Here is a 27,691-nt window from a genome sequence, read left to right as displayed (position 1 = left end):
ACGACCACGCAGTTGTCAGTTTCCAACGCTGTGCCGTATCGCAAAATTGGCCTGATGATAATCCTTCTGGGGCGGAAGTGGTTAAAGGAATTTTTATTTTTTATTGTTTTTACTAAAGTCATTAAAATCACTGCTCCTTTAAAAGTTTTTTTGCATTGGTACATGTCCCCAAGGGAGGTAGCCGGGCCCCTAAACCATTTTTATGGCCAATAACTTGCATATAAGTCTTCAAAATGGGGACTTTTGAGTTTTCAAGTTCGGGTCCCATACACTTCAGTAGGGTTCATTGTTTGGGTCTGAACTTTTGCGATGTTCGAGAGTTCTGGCGCCAGCTGAACCGGGGGGTGTTTGGCCATTACTAATTGTTAATGGCCTACACACAGACATAAACATTAACAAACTTGTCTTCCTTGATCTTTACGATTTCTTTCAAGTCTGACCACACCACCTGCACTCCACAATGCTTTGCGAATTTGCCAATCACCTCCCTTTGAACTGCATAAAATTAACATAGCAAAGTCATTAGCTACAGTCAGGTCCATAAATATTGGGACATTGACACAATTCTAAACTTTTTGACGCTATACAACCACCACAATGGATTTGAAATGAAACGAACAAAATGTGCTTTAACTTCAGAGTTTCAGCTTTAATTTGAGGGTATTTACATCCAAATCAGGTGAACGGTGTAGGAATTACAACAGTTTGTACATGTGCCTCCCACTTTTTAAGGGACCAAAAGTAATAGGACAATTGGCTGTTCAGCTGTTCCATGGCCAGGGTTGTGTGTTATTCCGTCATTATCCTATTTACAAGGAGCAGATAAAAGGTCCAGAGTTCATTTCAAGTGTGCTATTTGCATTTGGAATCTGTTGCTGTCAACTCTCAATATGAGATTTGGGTGGCAAAAATATGAATGCAATCTATACACTGGGGGGAGAACCTCTGGGGGAATCTAGGATGGAAAAGGACTTGGGGGTCCTAGTGGATGATAGGCTCAGCAATGGCATGCAATGCCAAGCTGCTGCTAATAAAGCAAACAGAATATTGGCATGCATTAAAAGGGGGATCAACTGCAGAGATAAAACGATAATTCTCCCGCTCTACAAGACTCTGGTCCGGCCGCACCTGGAGTATGCTGTCCAGTTCTGGGCACCAGTCCTCAGGAGGGACGTACTGGAAATGGAGCGAGTACAAAGAAGGGCAACAAAGCTAATAAAGGGTCTGGAGGATCTTAGTTATGAGGAAAGGTTGCGAGCACTGAACTTATTCTCTCTGGAGAAGAGACGCTTGAGAGGGGATATGATTTCAATTTACAAATACTGTACTGGTGACCCCACAATAGGGATAAAACTTTTTTGCAGAAGAGAGTTTAATAAGACTCGTGGCCACTCATTACAATTAGAAGAAAAGAGGTTTAACCTTAAACTACGTAGAGGGTTCTTTACTGTAAGAGCGGCAAGGATGTGGAATTCCCTTCCACAGGCGGTGGTCTCAGCGGGGAGCATTGATAGCTTCAAGAAACTATTAGATAATCACCTGAATGACCGCAATATACAGGGATATGTAATGTAATACTGACACATAATCACACACATAGGTTGGACTTGATGGACTTGTGTCTTTTTTCAACCTCACCTACTATGTAACTATGTAACTATGAGATCCAAAAAGCTGTCACTATCAGTGAAGCAAGCCATCATTAGGCTGAAAAAACAATACAAACCCATCAGAAACATTAGGTGTGGCCAAATCAACTGTTTGGAACATCCTTAAAAAGAAAGAACGCGGGGGACTTCGGGCCGGATGTGATCGGGGCAGCACGCATACCTCGGTAGCTCCGTTTATCCTGTTCTCATCCGACACCTGGGAGCATATTTAGTTGTGCTTCGAGTCTATTTTGAAAAAGGGGAGAGAATCCGGACACTGAGGATGATTTCCTCTGCCTCAAAGAAGGCTTCAAAAGGGCAGAAAGAACAGCGGCAGACGCGCTCCACGAAGGACACAGCGGGAGACTCCGCCCCGCCATCTTGTCTTCCCAGCCAAAAGAGCAGCACACCAGATCATCAGCGGCTGCTAAGATGGCACAGGCACAGGGATCGGAGGAGAATGGAAAGGAGACAGAGTCAGTGGAGGACCCGACTCTCACAATGGATCCAGACGTGATAACCAGACCGATCCTGGAAGCTATAAATACAAGTAAGGCGGAACTTATGGGGCGCATAGATCATCTCTCCTCTGAGTGCACTCTGATACGGCATGATCTAGACAAGATCAGAGGCCACCTGACTATGGTGGAGACCAGATTGTCAGGGGTGGAAGATGTCTCTCATACTCAGGGTGCCCAACTATCAGAGCTCCGTGACCAGGTCCGTTCCCTGCAGCGTAGGGCGGACGATGCCAAGGACAGGCAGCGGAGGAATAACATCAGAGTGGTAGGGTTACCGGAGGGAGCGGAGGGTAACAAGCCCACTCGGTTCACGGAGCTTTTATTCAAGCAATTGCTATTGCTGCAAGATATGCCCCCTACATACAGTATGTGGTTGAAAGGGCGCACAGGGTCACCATGGGTAACAGACCCCCAGGAGCTTATCCTAGACCCTTTCTGGTTAGGTTCTTAAACTATCGCGATCGGGACATGATTCTATCTGAATCCAGGAAGCACCCCGAACTACGCCACGAGAATGCACGTGTGATGTTATTTCCAGACTTCTTGGCTGCAATCCAGCAGCAATGGCGCTCATTTAATGATGTGCGTAAACGCCTGAGGGAAAAGGAGATTAATTATAGTATGCTATACCCTAGCAGGCTGAGGGTCCAATGTAAAGGGACAGTAACGTTCTTTGACACCCCAGAAGAAGCAAGTGCATGGATCGATAGAGAACTTTAATAATATCCGTAATGACCCCAGAGTGGGAATAATTACACTCTCTGTTGCACATGTTGTGCCCTAATGTTTGCCGTTAAAGACTTGTACTTTTTGAGCCTATTGAGTAATTATTTCTACTCCGGATGAAATCTGGTTTGGTCAGCGAAATGGGGTGGCTGGAAGACCAACTCCTTTCAGTCCCTTCTATGATGCTTTGAGAACTCTTTGGCATTCTGGAAGCTGCACGTACAGGGATTGATTGAGTTCTTTGAGACACTGCCTAATGGCCAAGTGCGGGGATGCTGGGGTTTACTGTTGCACTGGTTGTGCCAGGAAGAACTCGTATTTTTTTTAGATTATTGCACACTTATTCCTGGAAAGGACGCACTCTGGCTGGGCCACTAGGAGTCGGCTTGAAGATTATTACTTTTATTTCTTCCCCTTTCCTTATTTTCCTTTGGCCCCCTATAAGAAGCTGTTGGAGAAAGTCACTTTTTGAGTTACTTTGCTGTAATTTAGTCTGCTGATCATTCATCCCTTTCTACTGCTCCACGTACCCTCTATCGGGAGCGAAGTGAGGTTATGCAGTATCAGTCAACGAACTGCCGAACTTTCAATTGCAACAGCGGGATTTCACCGCAATGTTCCAGTTTTGTTTAGGGATTAAGCTATATACCAGTACTTTATTGTTGGGGGTTGTTTACGGTATAAAGCAGGGGAGGGGGTTCTCGTGGTCACAGCACATAAGGCTGACATCAGCACGCATATTATTCTTTCAGGTCTCTATACATGTGCAACTTTTGCAGAGGGTGGGAAACTGTTGATATTACTGTGTTGGGATAGAACAAATAGATTACATGTCAATGGCGGGTGATGTTAAGATCATATCGTGGAATGTTAGGGGGCTCAGTCATAAAGTTAAGAGGGCCTCAATATTTCACTATTTGAAACAAACTAAGCCGCATGTCGTCCTCCTGCAGGAGACACACCTAGATGGCAGCAGGGTTCTAGCATTACGGAAACCATGGATCCAAAGGGCCTTGCATTCCACATACTCCTCCTTTGCCAGGGGGGTGTCCATCTTAATTAGTAGAGCCCTCCCTTGCTCAATCCATCAAGTGCTCTCTGACCTGGGGGGGTAGATATGTGGCAGTGGTGATAGAAATAGGTTCTCGAAAATTATTGTTGGTTAACATATATATACCCCCTCCTTTTCAAATTCAATTACTATACGATTTAATGGTTAGGATAGCATCATTCGTTCATCTTCCTATGGTTTTGATGGGGGACTTCAATGTCGTCTTAGATTCGGCGCTGGACTCCTCTAATCCAAACAGAATGGGTTCCTTTGATTTAAACAACTGGGCTTCTGTGGGTCTGAGAGAATTGTGGTGTTGGAAGCACCCGGCAGATAGATGCTTCTCCCATATATCGACTGCCCACAGATCCTTAGCCAGGATAGATCTCGCTTTGGAGAATGACTCCCTCTTGTCGTTTGTGTCAGACATAGCATATCTACCCGGGGGATTATCAGATCATAACCCTCTTTCCATTACTCTGACTTTTCCGACGGGGGCGAGGAGGGGGGGGTGGAGGCTCTCCCCTGGTTGGTTGCAACATGAGCAAGTATCGACCCAATTAGCGAAATCCACTAAGTTATATTGGTCCATTAACGCTAACTCAGCGGGACCCCGGGTGGTGTGGGATGCTATTAAAGCAGTCACTAGGGGGAAGGTTGTTTCGGCCATTAAAGCTGCTTGAATACATGATAACGAGGAACTAGAAATTCTGCAGCGGAAGGAGAGGGAATGTGCAGAGGCACATGCGGGTTCCCCTACGGGGGCCTCGTATGCGGCTCTTTTAGAGGCACGTTGCCTATTACATGTTGCAAGTCAGACTAGGTTGGAGATGCAGAAAACAGCTCATACTATCTTTGCGGAAGGTGATAAGAACGGGAAGCTCCTGGCCATGTTAGTTGCAGACTATCACCCGGTCGCAAATATCACGGTTATCAAAGATAGGGGAGGAACTCTGGTCACAGATCCCCGGCTCATTATGCAGGGGTTTGTGGCCTTTTTCTCGTCCCTATATTCCCCCATCCCAACCTACAATGAGTCAGCATTAGATTCCTTACTAGGGGAGTTGTCAATTCCGAAAATAACGGAGCAGGCTAGCCTGTTACTCGATGCCGTAATCACGGCGAAGGAAATCCAGAAAGCAATTTTTGCCTTCCACCCCAACAAGGCCCCGGGTCCGGATGGATTCCCGGCGGACTTCTATAAGTCCAACGTGGAGTTATTGGCCCCCAGGTTGAACTTGCTTCTAGAGCACTGCCTGGAGAGTGGTACCCTGCCTGATTCTATGCTAGAGGCCTATATGGTCCTCTTGCTTAAACTGGGTAAGGATCTGGCTGAGTGTGCTTCTTATCACCCCATAGCTCTTTTAAATATGGATTTGAAGATTTTGACCAAAGTATTGGCTTTTAGGTTAGCAAATGTGTTCCAATCCTTAGTTAACATCGATCTAGGGCAAAACCTGTTTAGGTTTTATGCCGGGAAAATCTACCGACACGAACCTGAGGAGACTCTTCACCCACTTACAGCTCCACCCAATGGACTCCAGGATTAGAATAGTAGTCTCGATAGATATCGAGAAAGCATTCGACTCTGACGACTGGATCTATATGTTCAAAGTCCTGGAGTCCATGGGTTTTGGGTCGCGGTATAGGAAGTGGATATCCATGCTTTATAGCCAACCCAAGGTGGCTATACGAATGGGATCTGCGGTATCTGACTTCTTTGAGGTAGGCAGGGGCACCCGCTATCCCCATTCCTCTTTGCCCTCGCCATGGAACCGCTTGCGGTTGCACTTAGGTCATCCAGGCCATTAAACTGGGCACGATAAATGAGTCTCTGGCATTATACGCGGATGATATGTTGTTGTTCCTTAATGACCCGGGTAAGTCACTGCAGGAGGCATTAGGTATTTTTGACACTTTTGCAAAATTTTACAGGTTAAAGGTAAACTGGAGCAAGTCCTCCATTCTTCCCCTAGATGTAGAGGCTAAACAAATGGCTGACCCCAGCCTTCCATTACAATGGGTAACGTCCCTAAAATACTTAGGTATTAAGCTCACTGCAAACGTACTTGACTATATGTCCCTTAACTTACTCCTGTTATTAACGTTGCTTAAACAAAAAGTCCAGGCCTGGATAAAACTACCACTGTCCTTGATAGGTAGGATCAGCTTGCTCAAAATGAAGATTCTCCCCGTAATCCTTTACTTCCTACGACATTCACCCATATGGATACCAAAATCTCATTTTAAAAAACTTGATAGCATTATCACCTCCTTTTTGTGGGCGCCCAAATCCCTAAGAATAGGTATTAAAGTCCTGCAGGAAACTGGGGATCGGGGAGGGTTAGCGGTGCCAGACTGGCAGAAATATTACCTGGCGGGTCAGATGGTGGATGCTCATAGATGGCTCAGAGGATGGAGATGCGGCTACAGTGCTGGAGGCAGCACATTTAGGATCGTATGAAAGCTTAAAGGTGGCTTTGTTTCGGGGTACTAAATCAGACCTACCATTGACGTTGTCAATGAAGGCTACGATCAGCGCATGGGAGGTATCGGTTAAGCTGCATACCCTAGTTATGTGGGAGTGTCCCCATCTACTCCTCTTTGGATGAACCCCAAACTACCCCATTTTTATAGTATGCCAGACCCGATGATTTGGGCAATTAAGGGGATAAAAACATTAAAGGACATCACTTCCTTCGGGGATCTAATGTCCTTCCCCCAACTTAAATGACGACATGACCTTGAAAATTCATATTTCTTTAGGTTTCTTCAACTCCAACACGCTTTCCAGACGCAGTTCAGAGAGTTGAGGGTAGAATCTCTGCCTTCGGGTCTTGAAACACTGCTGTCAGATGAAGATCTAGTCAAGCCCCTATCAGTGACATACAAGGAATTCTTCAAGAAAACGCCACTGGCAATCTCCAGGTGCAGAGAGAAATGGGCGGCAGAGGTTCCTGAAATATAGGGGGAGGACTGGGACGAGGTATGGACACAGCCTTTTAAACATTTGGTTTCAGCCAGAGATAGACTGATTCAGTTTAAATTTTTGCATAGAAGCTATTACACTCCGGCTAGACTAGCAAAGATTTTTCACACTGTCTCTGATGAGTGCTGGAGATGCTTCCACTTGCCGGCTGATGCTGAACACATATTTTGGAAATGTCCCATGGTGCAACAATTTTGGTTGTATAGCACCATGGGACATTTCCTCTTGTATAGTGGAACTTCTGGTAGTATCCATACCGATGACTGTGAGGGTCTATTTGCTTGGACTGGTGGACGAGGTGGTGCTGTCTCTGGCCCTGAGAACCCTTCTCAATATCTTACTGTTTTACGGGAGGAAAGAATTTTTACAAGGAAAAGAGAGTGGGACATAGGGGACAGTGGCTGATGTTGGCCCCATAATGTTCACACCCTAAAATGGCTGGACTATACCGGTACAGGTAAACGATGATAGACAGAATGTATAAAAGGAATTTATTACAAAAAGGAAATACATGGTATACAGATTAAAATGCAAAAACAGAAATTCAAAGATCACCAAAGAATATCTGTAAATTACAAAATATTGACTGGTCTGGTTCTCGACTAGTTTCGCGATATTATCGCTTCCTCAGGAGGACCAATCTATAAGACAAATAATATAATGCAATACAAGCAAAAACAATATACAGTACACTACAAGTAGTGATCTTAGAAACAGCATGTAGAAAGGGGAAAGAATAAGACATAATTACTAGTTCGGCTTACCCTATAATTGGGTGATCATGTGCGGCACCGGGCCACCCAAACAACTCTCCCCCGCGGCGGACAAGGGGGATAGTTTAGAGCCCTCTAAGTAAAAAGCATAGCGTAAGTGGGGGGCTACAGAGATAGCTGGTGAAAGGATACAATGGATTTAGCCAACCACATATTGAGGGAGCGGAAAGGGAGGGGAGGGAGGGCCAAGGGAAAAAGGGGGAAGGAAAATGGGGGGAGGGGGAGGGGGGAGGGGGGGAAAGGGAGGGGGGGAAGAGGAGGGAGAAAGGGGAAGCGGGAAGGGAGGAGGGAAGGAGGGTAAGGGTAATGGAACATGGGAAGGGGAAGGGGGGGGAGGGGGGGGACTGGGAGGGACACCAGGGGAGGGGGTAGTGGAGGGAAGGGAAAAAAGGGGGGTAGGGGACAGGGTGAGGAGGAGCAGACAATGCACAGGAACAAGGAGGGTAGAGGGAGGGGGGGGAAGGGGAACAAACAAGAGGGATTACACTGGGCTAATAAACAATAGAAGCGTGTGATGTGGCTTACCATAATGGTTGGAACGAAGGGTAATACATATGCTAGCCACGAAAAGACTTGCGATGGCGTGGGGGTCGGGTGGCCCGTAATGAGCAGGAGAACCAACCAATTCCAAGCACTGGGGCATCATGGAGGGTACAATGTGTGGAAGTCCACCACTAAGGGTAGATAACCACAGGGTTGCATGGCAGTCTGTCAATAAATAGTATCAAATGTAACATGAGATACAGGATAAAATCCAAGTGAAGGTATCTAAAATCGATAGCGTCGGGTAGAGGATAGTATCCAAGGTAAGAGAACATAACGTACCTATAGATGTACACCAGTGAGGTGTTGAAGGCCTCCGTTCCATCCCAGCCCCACGTCAGCAGTCTATCATGGGGAGAGCTCAGATGCTCACTCACAGGCCCGAGGGCCCATTAAGTGAGCTCCCCAACCCGGAGACGCCCACGACGCCGCCAGCCGGCAAGCGTCTGACGTCACCGGGTCAGTTTCTCCGCACTGCGCAGGTGCGCAGACCTCGCTACTGCGCAAGCGCGTTCAAGGCGAGCCCGTGGGTAGGAAACCCTGGGCTCCGCAAGGACAAGCAGGAGACGAACACCAGGGCGTCTTCTCCTGCCAGGAGAAACACATGTCCGCCGCTTGGAAAGGCACAGGCAGCCACGGACCACACAGGGCACCTAGGGTCAGCCGAACAAAATAAACAAAAACATTAAACATCATGACAAAAAATGGTAATAAATAAATAGCAGTATGTGTAAAAGAAATAAGAGTGGCAGTAAATTGCCACCCAATCCATTAAGGTGTTGGTAAACACAAACGGGACTTGGTCCCCATAGATGGCACTACAAACAGAGGGGGGGCAGCATTGGCTACTAAGAGACCTGGTTGAGAGATGAGAGCATTAATCAGTTGGGGCTACCTGTTGGTGAGTGATAGGAGTGAGAATAAGGACAGGGAACAGGGAGGGGGGAAAGGGGTGTGGGGGGAGGGGGTGTAGGGGGAGGAGGGGGTTTTAAGGATGTGCCAATGAAAGATGAAATGTGTGTTGTAAATGAATAGAAGTGATGCGGTGAAGAGTGGTAAGGGAATGGATAAAAATTATACATGGTTGATTGGTAGTAACAGATAATAAAATAAAAAACGTGAGCATGTGTAAAACAGTGGATCTGAGTACAACGTAGTAGGGATAGAAATCTGAAGGTAATGGTGACAACCAACAGCGAGGAAGCCATGGTAGATGGATGGGAAGAATGGAATAAATCCTAACAATAATTAGATTAGGGGTTAGATGACTTGAGGGCAGGGAACTCCATAGGGTGTCAAACTACATAATATAATATTCTAGGCTAGAAAGGGGTAATCGCAGAAGGGCGATGATGTAGCAATGATAGGATTAGGTTACAATGGGCCAACATGGGTAAAGGTCAGCTACGGATTAGGGGTATGGATAACACAATAATCACACTGGACCGGAGATTAAACGGTCCAAGTAGCACATACTCTTGGGTAAAGGGTAGTGAATATAGACTGACCAAACCCCATTCATGGCAATAATAGTTGTAATGTTAAAGGTTTGAGTTGAAACATGGTATAGTGGGGTAAATGTGAAGGAACGTCTGGCTGTATGGAACTTAACCTGCGTGGTCAGTAATAGGGCTGCTCCCATGTGTGGTCCATCTAAAGGAGGGGGCCAAACTCCGACGTAATGGGATAATTAATAAACAAAAAGGTAATCTAAGTTAGGAATTAGAGGCACTCAAGGGGAAAAAAGAAAACGGGTGTGTTATCCACCCAATGAATATGCACAAATTGTGAGTATAGCCTCAAATAATAAGGGTAATAAAATTTAAACCGTACCATCATCCAAATTAATATGTACAAGGAAAAGACAGTGGGACATAGGGGACAGTGGCTGATGTTGGCCCCATAATGTTCACACCCTAAAATGGCTGGACTATACCGGTACAGGTAAACGATGACAGACAGAATGTATAAAAGGAATTTATTACAAAAAGGAAATACATGGTATACAGATTAAAATGCAAAAACAGAAATTCAAAGATCACCAAAGAATATCTGTAAATTACAAAATATTGACTGGTCTGGTTCTCGACTAGTTTCGCGATATTATCGCTTCCTCAGGAGGACCAATCTATAAGACAAATAATATAATGCAATACAAGCAAAAACAATATACAGTACACTACAAGTAGTGATCTTAGAAACAGCATGTAGAAAGGGGAAAGAATAAGACATAATTACTAGTTCGGCTTACCCTATAATTGGGTGATCATGTGCGGCACCGGGCCACCCAAACAACTCTCCCCCGCGGCGGACAAGGGGGATAGTTTAGAGCCCTCTAAGTAAAAAGCATAGCGTAAGTGGGGGGCTACAGAGATAGCTGGTGAAAGGATACAATGGATTTAGCCAACCACATATTGAGGGAGCAGAAAGGGAGGGGAGGGAGGGCCAAGGGAAAAAGGGGGAAGGAAAATGGGGGGAGGGGGAGGGGGGGGAAGAGGAGGGAGAAAGGGGAAGCGGGAAGGGAGGAGGGAAGGAGGGTAAGGGTAATGGAACATGGGAAGGGGAAGGGGGGGAGAAAGGGAGGGGGGAGGGGGGGGGGACTGGGAGGGACACCAGGGGAGGGGGTAGTGGAGGGAAGGGAAAAAAGGGGGGTAGGGGACAGGGTGAGGAGGAGCAGACAATGCACAGGAACAAGGAGGGTAGAGGGAGGGGGGGAAGGGGAACAAACAAGAGGGATTACACTGGGCTAATAAACAATAGAAGCGTGTGATGTGGCTTACCATAATGGTTGGAACGAAGGGTAATACATATGCTAGCCACGAAAAGACTTGCGACGGCGTGGGGGTCGGGTGGCCCGTAATGAGCAGGAGAACCAACCAATTCCAAGCACTGGGGCATCATGGAGGGTACAATGTGTGGAAGTCCACCACTAAGGGTAGATAACCACAGGGTTGCATGGCAGTCTGTCAATAAATAGTATCAAATGTAACATGAGATACAGGATAAAATCCAAGTGAAGGTATCTAAAATCGATAGCGTCGGGTAGAGGATAGTATCCAAGGTAAGAGAACATAACGTACCTATAGATGTACACCAGTGAGGTGTTGAAGGCCTCCGTTCCATCCCAGCCCCACGTCAGCAGTCTATCATGGGGAGAGCTCAGATGCTCACTCACAGGCCCGAGGGCCCATTAAGTGAGCTCCCCAACCCGGAGACGCCCACGACGCCGCCAGCCGGCAAGCGTCTGACGTCACCGGGTCAGTTTCTCCGCACTGCACAGGTGCGCAGACCGCGCTACTGCGCTAGCGCGTTCAAGGCGAGCCCGTGGGTAGGAAAAAGAATTTTTGTTAAACTGGAAAAAAACGGGGTCTCCGGATGTGATTTTTTGGAAGGGCCTGGTAAACACCATGTTACCCTATTATAGAGCTACTTATGAGGCTAGGGGTTGTAATAAAAAGTTTGACAAAGTCTGGCAAGCATGGTACAAAACCAGTGATACAGCAGGATAGGAATTTGTGTATGGTAAACTTCATGATATATTCCAGGGAGGTTAAGATACCTTAGAATTGGTATAGGATGAGGGTAAATTTTTCTGACAAGTAATGTGTGTATTAAATAACATCTGAAGATACTCTTTCTCCTTTTATATCCGGGATGGGTTAAATTATTGGTTTTCCAACAAATCACAGGTGTTAAAGAAATAGTGTGAGACTTCTACTTTATAATGAGCTGTGACCACAAGGGGCGCCCAAATCCCCAAGAATAGGTATTAAAGTCCTGCAGTAAACTGGGGATCGGGAAGGGGGGGTGGGTTGTAGGGTAGGGGTGTTGATGTAATTAAATGCATAAGCTAGATAGCGGAGTTTGTTAGTCAGGATAGTTTTTTTGTTTTTTGTTTTTTTTGGGCCATGTTCGGCCTGAATGTGGACAATGTCTGTTGACGTGTCCAATGTTTTATGTCATATTCTTAAATTTAATAAACAGAATTTTCAAAAAAAAAAAAAGAAAGAAAGAAAGAACGCACCGGTGAGCTCAGCAACACCAAAAGACCCGGAAGACCACGGAAAACAACTGTGGTGGATGGCTGAAGAATTCTTTCCCTGGTGAAGAAAACACCCTTCACAACAGTTGGCCAGATCAAGAACACTCTCCAGGAGGTAGGTGTATGTGTATCAAAGTCAACAATCAAGAGAAGACTTCACCAGAGTGAATACAGAGGGTTCACCACAGGATGCAAACCATGGGTGAGCCGCAAAAACAGGAAGGCCAGATTAAACAACATCTAAAAAAGCCTTCACGGTTCTGGAACAACATCCTATGGACAGATCAGACCAAGATCAACTTGTACCAGAGTGATGGGAAGAGAAGAGTATAGAGAAGGAAAGGAACTGCTCATGATCCAAAGCATACCACCTCATCAGTGAAGAATGGTGGTGGTAGTGTCATGGCGTGGGCTATATATGGCTGCGAATGGAACTGGTTCTCTTGTATTTATTGATGATGTGACTGCTGACAAAAGCATCAGGATGAATTCTGAAGTGTTTCGGGCAATATTATCTGCTCATTTTCAGCAAAAGAACTCATTGGACGGCGCTTCACAGTGCAGATGGACAATGACCCGAAGCATACTGCGAAAGCAACCAAAGAATTTTTTAAGGGAAAGAAGTGGAATGTTATGCAATGGCCAAGTCAATCACCTTACCTGAATCTGATTGAGCATGCATTTCACTTGCTGAAGACAAAACTGAAGGGAAAATGCCCCAAAAACAAGCAGGAACTGAGGACAGTTGCAGTAGAGGCCTGGCAGAGCATCACCAGGGATGAAACCCAGCGTCTAGTGATGTCTATGCGTTCCAGACTTCAGGCTGTAATTGACTGCAAAGGATTTGCAACCAAGTATTAAAAAGTGAAAGTTTGATGGATGATTGTTAATCTGTCCCATTACTTTTGGTTCCTTAAAAAGTGGGAGGCACATACAAACTGTTATAATTCCTACAACATTCACCTGATTTGGATGTAAATACCCTAGAAATTAAAGCTGAAAGACTGCAGTTAAAGCACATCCTGTTTGTTTCATTTCGAATCCACTGTGGTGGTGTATAGAGCCAAAAAGATTAGAATTGTGTCGATGTCCCAATATTTATGGACCTGACTGTATCCTTTTGTTATGTAGAATATAGCTGGTTTGGTCAGACCCTGGTCTGGTCAATATCGCAGCCATAATACTGTATGTGTGTGTCACATATATACAGCTGGTAAAATAAGTATTGAACACGTCACCATTTTTCTAGGTAAATATATTTCTGTTTAAATTCTTTTTATTCAATTTAGAAAAGACATAACAATACAAAACAATCAAAAACACAGGTAGTATTGCTAAAAAAAGGAAAGGATAATAATAAAATAAAAGTGCCAAGGGATTCCATATACCCCACAATATACATATAATTACCAGCATGAAATACATAGAAAGAAGAAAGAGGTATAAGACAAATAGGGGGAAGGGGACCCCCTTTAAAACATAGATACCTTTTCTGGTCTTCCTCCCAACTGTGGTCTAAAGTCCACCCAATCTCTTCATCTAGTCCCTAACCCCCCCCAAGTAATAGAGAGAAAAAAAAACATAAACCTATTATTATTATTATTATTTATAATAATTAAGAGCCAGGGAGACACCTATGTGGCTACCTTTCTGATTCTACCCGTCACTTCCCATACTGTGCTCTCATATTCTTCCACCCATTCCAGCCCATTTTGGGTATTCAGTGAACATATTACCTATACCCGATTTAAGACCCCTTTCACAATGCGGGCGTTAGTGGTAAAGCGTCGCTGGTTTTAGCGGCGCTTTTTCGCTGTTATAGCGGCGCTTTTTTGTGGCCGCTAGCGGGGCACTTTTAACCCCCGCTAGTGGCTGAGGAAAGGGTTAATAGCATCCGTTTTGTGGCGCTGCCCATTTATTTCAATGGACAGGGGTGGTGGAGGGAGTGGTGTATACAACGCTCCCGCACCGCCCTAAAGATGCTGCTTGCAGGACTTTTCCTGTTCTGCAAGCACACCACCCCAGTGTGAAAGCACTCGAGCTTGCACACTGGGGTGGCTTGAGAGGCGCTTTTCAGGCTCTATTTTTAGCTCTAAAGTGCCCCAGTGGAAAAGGGGTCTAAGTGAGATGGAAGAGACCCTGCACACTCCTAAGTTTCCAACCTGTGACCTCACACACAAAAAAGCACCCCACAAAAATCAGAAGCAAAACCGTAAAAAAAATAAAATAAATAATATGTGAGCTATTTGCTGTTGACCAGGGAGAACTTCCTATTGCTACCGCCCCTAATCTACCCTGGACATACCCTGTTCCCTTATCCATCCCCCAATCCCACACACCCTTACCCTCACCTCACCCATTCAAGCCCGATAATGGTATACTATCTCAGTGAGCAAAATCATAGTTACATAGTTACATAGTAGGTGAGGTTGAAAAAAGACACAAGTCCAACCTATGTGTGTGATTATGTGTCAGTATTACATTGTATATCCCTGTATGTTGCGGTCATTCAGGTGATTATCTAATAGTTTCTTGAAGCTATCAATGCTCCCCACTGAGACCACCGCCTGTGGAAAGGAATTCCACATCCTTGCCGCTCTTACAGTAAAGAACCCTTTGCGTAGTTTAAGGTTAAACCTCTTTTCTTCTAATTGTAATGAGTGGCCATGAGTCTTATTAAACTCTCTTCTGCGAAAAAGTTTTATCCCTATTGTGGGGTCACCAGTACAGTATTTGTAAATTGAAATCATATCCCCTCTCAAGCGTCTCTTCTCCAGAGAGAATAAGTTCAGTGCTCGCAACCTTTCCTCATAACTAAGATCCTCCAGACCCTTTATTAGCTTTGTTGCCCTTCTTTGTACTCGCTCCATTTCCAGTACATCCTTCCTGAGGACTGGTGCCCAGAACTGGACAGCATACTCCAGGTGCGGCTGGACCAGAGCCTTTCAAGTTTCTGTGGAAGAGAAGAAAAAAAGGGGGGAGAGGAGGAGGAAAAAAAGGAAGACACATATCTTTTTAACATATTTTTAACAGAAAATTTCCTCCGTCTCACCCTCCCTCCTCTCTCTCAATTACATTCTCATTACCAATACATCTTATATAAACTGAGGATTGTTTGAATGCAAACCAACTTATTCAAAATTTCATACAACCTGGAGAAGAGTCATTTTGCAGGTGTATTAATTCCTCCATTAATCTAGTACTATCTATTTCTCTAAGCCAATCCATCATAGTTGGTATTTTCTTTGACTTCCAATATTTTGGGATTAGTATTTTTGCTGCATTCAACAGGAATGGAATAATAGACGTTCTATATTTTTCCCTTGGTTCACCTGGGGCATGAAATAGACATTGCCAAGGGTCTTGCCCAACTTCAGAATTGCTGATCATCTTGATTATATTCAAGACTTGGTGGCAATGCCACCATATATGGGCACGCGTTCCTTTGCCACCACACTCCCTCCAACACAGGGATGACACATCTGGGTTAATCTTGTGTAATTTTGGTGGAACATAGTACCATTTACAGTGGGGACGGAAAGTATTCCGGACCCCCTTAAATTTTTCACTCTGTTATATTGCAGCCATTTGCTAAAATCATTTAAGTTCATTTTTTTTCCTCATTAATGTACACACAGCAACCCATATTGACAGAAAAACACAGAATTGTTGACATTTTTGTAGATTTATTAAAAAAGAAAAACTGAAATATCACATGGTCCTAAGTATTCAGACCCTTTGCTGTGACACTCATATTTAACTCAGGTGCTGTCCATTTCTTCTGATCATCCTTGAGATGGTTCTACACCTTCATTTGAGTCCAGCTGTGTTTGATCATACTGATTGGACTTGATTAGGAAAGCCACACACCTGTCTATATAAGACCTTACAGCTCACAGTGCATGTCAGAGCAAATGAGAATCATGAGGTCAAAGGAACTGCCTGAAGAGCTCAGAGACAGAATTGTGGCAAGGCACAGATCTGGCCAAGGTTACAGAAAAATTTCTGCTGCACTTAAGGTTCCTAAGAGCACAGTGGCCTCCATAATCCTTAAATGGAAGACGTTTGGGATGACCAGAACCCTTCTTTGAGCTGGCCGTCCGGCCAAACTGAGCTATCGGGGGAGAATAGCCTTGGTGAGAGAGGTAAAGAAGAACCCAAAGATCACTATGGCTAGCTCCAGAGATGCAGTCGGGAGATGGGAGAAAGTTGTAGAAAGTCAACCATCACTGCAGCCCTCCACCAGTCAGGAAGCCTCTCCTCAGTGCAAGACCCATGAAAGCCTTCATGGAGTTTGCTAAAAAAAAAAAAAACCCAGAAGGACTCCAAGATGGTGAGAAATAAGATTCTCTGGTCTGATGAGACCAAGATAGAACTTTTTGGCCTTAATTCTAAGCGGAACGTGTGGAGAAATGCAGGCACTGCACATCAGCTGTCCAATACAGTCCCAACAGTGAAGCATGGTGGTGGCAGCATCATGCTGTGGGGGTGTTTTTCAGCTGCAGGGACAGGACAACTGGTTGCAATCAAGGAAAAGATGATTGCAGCCAAGTACAGGGATATCCCGGACGAAAACCTTCTCCAGAGTGCTCAGGACCTTAGACTGGGCCAAAGGTTTACCTTCCAACAAGACAATGACCCTAAGCACACAGCTAAAATAACGAAGGAGTGGCTTCACAACAACTCCGTGACTGTTCTTGAATGGCCCAGCTAGAGCCCTGACTTAAACCCAATTGAGCATCTCTGGAGAGACCTAAAAATGGCTGTCCACCAACGTTTACCATCCAACCTGACAGAACTGGAGAGGATCTGCAAGGAGGAATGGCAGAGGATCCCCAAATCCAGGTGTGAAAAACTTGTTGCATCTTTCCCAAAAAGACTCATGGCTGTATTAGATCAAAAGGGTGTGTAGCAATAACTCTTGGTGGAGCTGCTGGTTTAAGCGGGCTTGTTACCTTCAATCTCCTTCCCTCTGTTTCACCGGAACCGGGTCTAGGGTTAGGTTGAGTTTACCTCTGGACGACACACGCACCAACACTTGAGTACGTTTTCAATGCTTTATTAAACCATCAACGAAGGAAGTAGCAGACAAGAGGCAGAAGGAGAACTGCAGAGGAAAACTCAAATACCTTTTTAGTAAGATTCTTGACAAATGTCCTTGGGGTTGGATATTTCAATAGAATGCACTCCCTTGGTGGAACACACTCCTTGCACGCCTGGATAGGCCTCTCTCACTAGCCTAGCAGCACGAACAAAAGTCTCTGCCACAGACTTATTTGGGATAAACCCGTACGATCCTCTGCCACAGGATGTATTGGTTTTCTTGTGGTGAATGTCAGTCACAGTGCTTGAACCTTTAAGCCAACCCGGCAACACTATGCTGTAAAATTACTTTAGGATACGTCCTCCAACCGAGTCACCAGGCCCCTCTCCAGACCAGCACGTTGCATGATCCTTCCATGACGGGTCCTCCCCTGGGATCTTCTCGGTTGTCCAGCTTCCTCCCTTTGGATAGACAGCTCAGGACCATTCCTCGGCCGCTGTGGTAGGCCCCAGACAAGCTTCTGGGCCCACCCCTGCGCCACAGCAACGTGGGCCTCCGGAACGGAGGACCACGAGATAGCTCTCTAACGCATACCTGTAGGCCAGGAGGGCCAGCAGGTGGCTGTAAAACGAACCTCAAAATCTGGCGTCTGTCCCATAAATACCCTCGCCCAGAATGCAACTCAGAGGACCACCTCCACCGAGTTGTCTCCGGGATAGAAGAGCATCCATACGCTTAGACATGTTGCCTTTCCAACACTAGCCAGCGGAAACAGCGACACCCACGGCTCAGTATGGAAACACACGCAACGTCAGCCAAGCTGAAACAGAGGCAAATCTAACCTTCCTAACGAACAATTTACTAAATTTACCTATCAGATGGTAGATCGCATATCTACCAGCGCTACATACTCCCCCGACTATAGTAGACGTTGTCCCCAACGTCTGTCCAAAACACAATGACAGTAACTCCCAAGCCTGGGAGTAGGTATTTGAGCTTTTAATAACTTGGATAGACAAAGAGAGAAAGAAAGACAGTGGAAAGATATTATAAAACTTACATCTATAAAACATTATGTTCACATCCGCAAACAAAACCATACTATGATTGTACATAACCTCACTATCTATCTAGCTGAAAACCCTCGCAGCTTGATAGGAGATCCAATAATTCCTGAAAAGGAAAACTTATTAAACACACACACATGCTGTACAATATCAGGAGCAAAGCCTCATTATTAGAGAAAATGAGCCTCTATTCCCATCATCTAGTATCAAAAAAAAGAAAAAATCTTAAGGAGTCCATCCCTGTATACTCTCTTTAAATGGAAAAGTCCAGCTAGCGAAGAGTCTTTGAATTTGAAGACGTCAAGATGAACATTATGTTTTGATCACGAAGATCTCTATACACTGATACTAACTAACCCAAAGTTCTTTTGTCCAGAGTCACCAATAAAACCGGGGAGCTGGCAATGTCAGTGTCTTTCCCGTTTTATCCACTGTGGTAATGAAACAGACAACGTCATCTTTTCCGGGCCTGCAGATGACCACTTTGTCAGCATAGATGTGCCGACCGAAGTTCCAGTGCATAAAACATCCATTAAAACGTTCATCCATTTTAACAGAACATCCAGTCTTTCGGAAAGGCTTAGGCACAGACAAATAGTCCCAAACAGCTTCACTGTACCAAAGTTTCCGGTTAAGTTCAATCACTTGCATTATATCCTGAGGCACATAAGGGAACTCCAAACCATACTCTGCAGCTACACGCTTGTTTAAAATTCTCTGCAAACGTGCAAGTTTGGGCAAAGATCTGTCCTTCCCTATACCAGGCGGCACACAGGAATCCAATGATTTGCTCACCATAGACCCAGCCGGTGTCTGCAGTGAACCAGCAACCTTCGACAAAGTCTCGGCAGCAGCACTGTGCGGCTCCACACAGGGTGACGTCTTCCCAGAACTCAGGGCTGTCCATTCAGGGAAGGTCATAGCAGAGGCGACATTTTCACCTTGTGACCACAACAGCTCTTGTGACAGTCTCAAATAAGGCATCATCACCGGAAAGATCCGACATGGATTCTATTTCCGAATCTCCCAACTCTTCCGCTGGCAGATATTTATTTACAGTCCCAGATACATTCCCCATCAGTGGACTTTGGTAGCTCCGGTTCAGGTAACCTCTGGGGTAGGCCTCGACCACGGCCGCGGGAAGCCTTCACATATCCCACCTTCCTTTGAGCAGGTACAACAGGAGTAGGTGTAGTGGACGCAGAAATCACAGTAATGTCCCCTGATGAGACAACAGCAGCAGAGTCTCTCTCCGGAACACTGTCAGTAACAACAGGCGAAGTGACGGCCTGCCGTTCTCTCTCTGTAGTAGTAGCAGCTTCTACTGTGGTGATACCGGTTTCCCAATCCATTCGATAAGCATGGGGCAACGTGGTAGGTTGCTCCACCACAAACAAGTACTCTCCACATTGCGGACATCGGCCAAATGGACGAAGATGCACGGCCAGTCCTTCACATCGTTGGCAGATCATGCCCAGTCCCTCAATATCTCCTGAGGTGTACAGAACAAACCTCCCCTGCGGCTTCAACCAAACTCCAGTATCCATAAGCAGGGCTCCGGTCAACACAGTATTCAACACGGTGCTTGCAGGAAACATTATCGGTCCCATAATTGGCTGCATCGCCGGAAAAGACATGGCCACACTCTGATCTTCTCAGCACGATCACGAGGCCTCTCTCTTCCTCTGGCGCCAAACACATACACGCGTCCCATGCGGTATCAAGTAGGGTAGGCTCCTCCCACTTGTTCTTCTGATCTTGTAGTTCCCGGGCCGTCACTGGTGCCCGCCGTCTACGCACTCAGAAATAAAGTCCTGCAGTTTAACCCCTTCTCTTCCTGTAAGATTTTTTTTTTTTTTTTTCAAAGTCCAGTTCTCACCATAAACTCCCGATGAAACACTTCTCTGGGTTGCGAGAATTGACGGTCAACAAATCCTGGACGACGCCCCCACATGTAGCAATAACTCTCGGTGGAGCTGCTGGTTTAAGCGGGCTTGTTACCTTCACTCTCCTTCCCTCTGTTTCACCGGCACAGGGTCTAGGGTTCCGTTGAATTACCTCTGGACGACACACGCACCAACACTTGAGTACGTTTTCAATGCTTTATTAAACCATCAACGAAGGAAGTAGCAGGAAAGAGGCAGAAGGAGAACTGCAGAGGAAAACTCAAATACCTTTTCAGTAAGATTCTTGACAAATGTCCTTGGGGTTGGAGATTTTAGTAGAATGCACTCCCTTGGTGGAACACATTCCTTGCACGCCTGGATAGGCCTCTCTCACTAGCCTAGCAGCCAGTACATAGCACAAACAAAAGTCTCTGCCACAGACTTATTTGGGATAAACCCGTACGATCCTCTGCCACAGGATGTATTGGTTTTCTTGTGGTGAATGTCAGTCACAGTGCTTGAACCTTTAAGCCAACCCGGCAACACTATGCTGTATAATTACTTTAGGATACGTCCTCCAACCGAATCACCAGGCCCCTCTCCAGACCAGCACATTGCATGATCCTTTCATGACGGGTCCTCCCCTGGGATCTACTCGGTTGTCCAGCTTCCTCCCTTTGGATAGACAGCTCAGGACCATTCCTCGGCCGCTGTGGTAGGCCCCAGACAAGCTTCTGGGCCCACCCCTATGCCACAGCAACGCGGGCCTCCGGAACGGAGGACCACGAGATAGCTCTCTAAGGCAAATCTAACCTTCCTAACGAACAAGTTACTAAATTTACCTATCAGATGGTAGATCGCAAATCTACCAGCGCTACAGGTACTTCTACTAAATACTGAGCAAAGGGTCCGAATACTTAGGACCATGTAATATTTCAGTTTTTCTTTTTTAATAAATCTGCAAAAATGTCAACAATTCTGTGTTTTTCTGTCAATATGGGGTTCTGTGTGTACATTAATGAGGAAAAAAAATTAACAAATGATTTTAGCAAATGGCTGCAATATAACAAAGAGTGAAAAATTTACTAACTACCCACTGTAGTTAGCAGTTTATAATTCATTTCTTTTATTATATATAGAAATATATATATCTATATATCTATAGATATATCTATAGATATATAGATATATATATATTTATAAAATCTATAACTTTTATGTTTTAAAGCTTATGGGAGGGGTTGATAAAGTAGGCATCCCTGAAACGTACCATTGAAAAGCGCAAAAGACTGCAACAGGGTCCCATTCACCAGTATTTGAGCCATTGGTCTGGAGAACAATGCCTCCATCCACTTATACATATGCAGACCCAAGCCAACATATCAGTGTTGAGAGCATATAATCCCAGTCCAGTCAAAAGTCTTTTCGGCATCAATTGATAGAAAAGGTACTGGGTTCTTTCCTTTTCTAGCTCCGTTCATTAGGAGAAGAGTTCTCAACACATTATCCATTGCTTCCCTCCCAAGGATAAAGCCTACTTGGTCTTTCTCTATCCAATCTGACAGAAAAGGTTCTCAATCTCTGAGAGAGTTTTTTGCATATACAGTAATTTAATATCTTCATTAATTAAAAATATTGGCCTGTAGCTAGAGCACAATGTTGAATCTTTCCCTTTCTTGAGAAGAAGTGATATACTGTATATAGGTCCCTAAAGCTTTGCCAACCCTCCCCCCCCCCCCCCCCGATAGAAGTATGTCAGAAAATGAGGTATTGGAATCCCTCTAAACAAAAGTGAGGATATTACTAATTTATACACTTTTTCATGCAATCTTTATTTTTATTTTTTCATCATTTTATCTTTTCATTTTTTGTTTTTATTTTTATTTATATTTAATTTTCTTTTTCTTTATTATTTTTTTCCATTCGCATTTACATTTTATTTTCAATCTACCAAACTATTTATTTCAACTACATCCCTAAATTTTCAAATGTAAAATAAACATTTATAATTTTTTCATATATCTATTACATACACTCAATTACATCCTTCTTTAACTATCCATTCATTGGTTCAACTGCTTTATTCTAGATATATATTATTATTTTTATTAATATACTTATATTTATTTAGTTTTTACTTTTGTTTACTTTGATTACTACTTTCCACACGTGCATATATCCATCTAAAACAGTTTTTACCAAAATCTGTGTGCCACATCATATGACGTCCACCCAGAAAGAGAGTCACGCTGTCCCTCTGTCATTTTGACGTTGGGCGGGTGGCAAATGGTTTAAATGTCACTTTTTTTCTTTATAGATGTTGGTTTTGCTGTAGCAGGTTCTACACACAATATAGATGTGCCGCAAGCAGACTAAGGGGACCACCCAGACACTATAATCCTGCTGGTTCCCTAATGACAGGCGCTCCTGTCTCTGTGTTTTATTAAAAAAAAAGTCTTATTTACCGGATTTAAGATCGGTCACTGGCTGGCTGTCACCTCTGCCCGGCTGACAGATGCAGTGGGCGGGGCCGAGATTCCACCACTGACGGCAGCCGGGACGCGAGGAGGACAAGAGAGCGAGAGCCGGCCAATCACATGACTGCGGGGAGCCGCTCTGAAATACAGTAAAGGAGGCAATTTTTAAAATTAAACACAGAGGCAGGAGCACCTGTTATTAGGGAACCAGCAGTGTTAAATACATTTTAAACAGTTATGAGAGCAGCAGGAGCTGAGGGGTTGGGCACTGTAGCTGTTAACATAACATGAAGAAATTAATTATTCCAGCGCTACCTGTGGCTATAGGGATGAGGATACTAGTTGCAGCAAACACCCGATTGGTCAACCAAAACCAACAAAATAAACAGGATAAAAATCAATAATTGGTGTTGCGCTCTAAGTAATAACTAAAATAACAGTAATATATAGAAAGTGTTGTGGGGACCAAAGTAAATAGATCAATAAGATCAAATCCTAAATTCTGATCAAACAATGGTAAAATAATGCAATAAAGTGACAATGTGCAAAAATTACAATAAAGTGTCCAAGATGCACAAATAACTGAAAATATATGACATAAATGTGCAAAATAGCTAGTGTCAAAATAATTCCTCCAATAACGTGAAATAATAAATATCATACATCCACAAATCACAAAAATGTGAATAAATCCCCCCAAAAATATATATATGAATGATGATGATAAATGTAGCATTATTTATCATCATTCATATATATATATATATATATATATATATATATATATATATATATGGGGGGGATTTATTTACATTTCTATATGCGCGAGATCACTTTATTCAACTTTATCAGTTATAGTGTTTGTGATACGCTTAGATTTTGCTGCATTTGATTTACTATTTATCACTTCTATTCTGCCACTAGTCACATTTTAATTACTCTCAGTAGTGCAAGAGACACATCCACATCTTTAGCCAGACTAAAGCCGAAAGCCAGACTGTAAGGGGTCAAGAAGGTTATTTTCACTGAGGTAGGAGCTAAGACGGTTGTAGACTAAGCGTTCTAGAAGTTTAGAGGTGAATGGGAGCAATGAGATGGGTCTTAAGTTGTTCAGGTTGGTAGGGTCCAGTGAGGGCTTTTTAAGTATGGGAGTGTTCTGCGTATGTTTTAGAGGGGAGGGGAAGGTGCCACTAGAGAGGGAGAGATTGAAGATGTGAGTGAGGGAGCATAGGATAGAAGAGGGGAACCGTAGTAGTTGTGAGGGAACAGAATCCAAGGGACAATTGGTTAGGTGGGTATCTGAGAAAAGTTTTGTAACCTCCTCAGTAGTAGCCAATTCAAAAGAGGAGAGTGTTGAATGTGCTGCTAGGCAAAGGTATGTTGGGTGGTGAAGACATACGCACAGTGGAGCTGTCCTCACGAATTGCATCAATCTTGTCTTTGAAGTGAATGGCAATTTCTTGGGCAGTGAGTGAATTAGTGGGTAGAGGGGGTGGGGGACGAAGCAGAGAGTTAAAGGTTGAGAAGAGCCGACGGGGACTGGATGACAAGGAATTAATAAGAGAGACAAAGTATGCTTGTTTGGCAGCATGGAGGCAGGAATTGTATTTTAGAAGGGCAGATTTATATAGGGTGAAGTCTTGCAGGCATTTGGTTTTACGCCACAGTCGTTCAAGAGCACGGCAATGTCTCTTGAGATTTCTAGTGTTGTCAGTTTGCCAGGGTTGTAACGGTCGGGCCTGATTCTGCGTGTGGTTAGAGGAGCAAGTGCATCTAGTGATGATGAGAGTGAACTGTTTTAGACAGAGGTGGCCAGGTCAGGACAGGACAGGGGAGAGATTATGTCACAATAGTAGAATAGAGAAAAGAAGGGTTAAAGTGGCGAAGGTTTCTACAATTAATTGTTTAATGCTTGGAGGGATGGGTGGTTGGAGACAAGGATACAGTGAAAATAATGAGGTTGTGATCAGAGAGAGGAAAGGGGGTGTTGGCGAGGTTGCCAGGGTTGCAGAGATGGGAGAATACAAGGTCAAGGGTATTACCATTGGAGTGAGTGGAAGTATGTGTCCATTGGGTTAGGTCAAAAGATTAGGTTAAGTCAAGAAGTTTATCTGTAGTTGGGCTGTTAACATTGACAGGAATGTTGAAGTCACCAAGAATGGTGGGTATTTGAGAGAAGAGAAAGTAGGGTAGCCAGGCAGCAAAGTCATCAAGATTGGTAGGGTCCAGTGAGGGCTTTTTAAGTATGGGAGTGTTCTGTGTATGTTTTAGAGGGGAGGGGAAGGTACCACTAGAGAGGGAGAGATTGAAGATGTGAGTGAGGGAGCATAGGATAGAAGAAGAGGGTAACCGTAGTAGTTGTGAGGGAACAGGATCCAAGGGACAATTGGTTAGGTGGAGAGAGGAAAGGGGGTGTCGGCGAGGTTGCCAGGGTTGCAGAGATGGGAGAATACAAGGTCAAGGGTATTACCATTGGAGTGAGTGGAAGTATGTGTCCATTGGGTTAGGTCAAAAGATTAGGTTAAGTCAAGAAGTTTATCTGTAGTTGGGCTGTTAACATTGACAGGAATGTTGAAGTCACCAAGATTGGTGGGTATTTGAGAGAAGAGAAAGTAGGGTAGCCAGGCAGCAAAGTCATCAAGAAAGCTGCAATCCTCAGGGAAATGGGAGAAAACAAACGAATACAGTGCATCTCAAAAGAAGAGAGGGATAGAGAGGGAGGGACAGGAAGGACTTGGAAGGTGCTTTGTGGGGATAGAAAGAAGCCAACTCCACCTCCTTACTGTCTGTTGGGTCTGGGGGAGTGAGTCCACCATGGTAGAGGGCAGCGGGAGAAGCTGAGTCAAGATTTTGAAGCCAGGTTTCTGTTATGGCGAGTATGTTAAAGCTATGAGAGATGAAGAGGTCATGTACAAATGTTAGCTTGTTACAGATGGAGCGGGCGTTCCAAAGGGCACATGAGATTGGTGGGCTGCTTAGAGGAAGCAGGGGGATAGAAATTAACTGAGTGGATTGCAGTGGTTGCCAGAGGGGGAGTGGTATTGGATATGTGGCTTGAAGTTGGAAAATGGCGGACCAGGATTAGGAGAAATGTCACCTGAGATTAGAAGGAGGAGGGCGAGGAAGGCAGGATGGAAGTGGGATGTGCATGAGCGCACGTGTCTAGTGGTCCCGGTGTTTATGTCAGCATGTGGTGATATGTGCATGCTGCAGGGAAGAGAGGAGGGGTAGAGTAAAGATAATTTGAGGATAGAAGACACCAATGTGAGAAGGAAGAGAATAAGGAGCATGTTAGTAGATAGAGAGTGGGAAACTAACTTTATATAAAATAAATGTCAAAAGCTGGTTTGCTTGTCGTCTTGCAGAGTGGAGCAGAGTTCTTCTTGTATCTTCATCCAGCTTTAGTTATCCTGCTTTTGTTAAACTAGGTCGGCGAAACTGCACATCACTTGTGACAGAGCCACTCAGGGCAGAGCCGTTATGTCGGCTCCTTGCCCCTGTCTGCGCCACCCAATAGGCTGCTTACAGCAACGTCAGTTCAGTAGAGATGTACAGATGGATAGAAGACATTTCTCAGCAAATAGCTTGAACTGTCTTCTTTCCAAAATTGGGTCATTTGGTGGGGTTTTGTGTTATCTTGACATTTCATGGCCTCCAAAACTGTGATAGGTTGTGAGGAAGTGAAATCACCATTTTACGCCCTTAGAAAGCCTGAAGGCGGTGCTTGGTTTTCGAGGTCCTGTACACGGCTATGCTCCCAAAAAGTCTCACACATGTGATATCACTGTACTCAGGAGAAGCAGCAGAATGTATTTTGGGGTAAAATTTCACAAATGCCCATTGCATGTTTGAGCAATATATCATTTAGTAAAGACTTTGTGCAAAAATATAAATAAAAAATAATTGTAATTTTCCTGCAACTTGTGACAAAATATAAAATATTGCATGGTCTCAACATGCCTATCAGCAAAAAGCTTGGGGTGTCTACTTTACAAAAAGGGGTCATTGGGGGGGTGTTTGAATTGTCCTGGCATTTTATGCACAACATTTAGAAGCTTATGCCACACATCACCTACTCTTCTAACCACTTGAAGACAAAGCCCTGACACTTTTTTTTTTTAATATTTTTTTTGCAAGAAAATTACTTTTAACCCCCAAACATTATATATTTATTTAAAGAAAAGGCCCTACAGATTAAAATGGTGGGTTTGCAATTTTTCTTTTTACACAGTATTTGTGCAGCAATTTTTCAAACGAAATTTTTTGGAAAAAAAAACACACTTTTTTAATTTTAATGCACTAAAACACACAATATTGCCCAAATGTTTGATGAAATAAAAAAGATGATCTTATGCGGAGTACATGGATACCAAACATGACATGCTTTAAAATTGCGCACAAACGGCGAGAAGCTACATACATTTTTAAAAGCCTTTACAGATTACCACTTTAGAAGAGGTCTACTGCTAAAATGACTGCCCTCAATCTGACCTTCGTGGTGATACCTCACATGCATGGTGCAATTGCTGTTTACATATGACACCAGACCAATGCTTGCGTTCGCCTTTGCGTGTAAGCACGGGGGGACAAGGGTGCTTTTTTTATTTTTTTGCTTTTTTTATTGTATTTTTAAACTGTTCCTTTCATATTTTTTTTTATCATTTTTATTGTTATCTCAGGGAATGTAAATATCTCCTACGATAGCAATAGTTAGTGACAGGTACTCATTTTTGAAAAAAGTGGTGTCTATTAAACCCTAAATCTCTGCCCTCAAAGCATCTGACCACAGTAAGATCGTTGTGATAAAATGCTTTGCCAATTTCCCAATGGTGCTGTTTATATCCGGCGAAACCTAAGTCATAAAATACTCGTAGCTTCCTGTTTCTTAGGCCATAGAGATGATTGGAGCCGTTCTTGTCTCTG

This window comes from Aquarana catesbeiana, linkage group LG01, assembly GCF_042186555.1.
Source record: "Aquarana catesbeiana isolate 2022-GZ linkage group LG01, ASM4218655v1, whole genome shotgun sequence".
Lineage (NCBI taxonomy): Eukaryota > Metazoa > Chordata > Amphibia > Anura > Ranidae > Aquarana > Aquarana catesbeiana.
The sequence above is the reverse complement of the archived record's forward strand: the minus strand, read 5'-3'. Positions refer to the sequence as shown.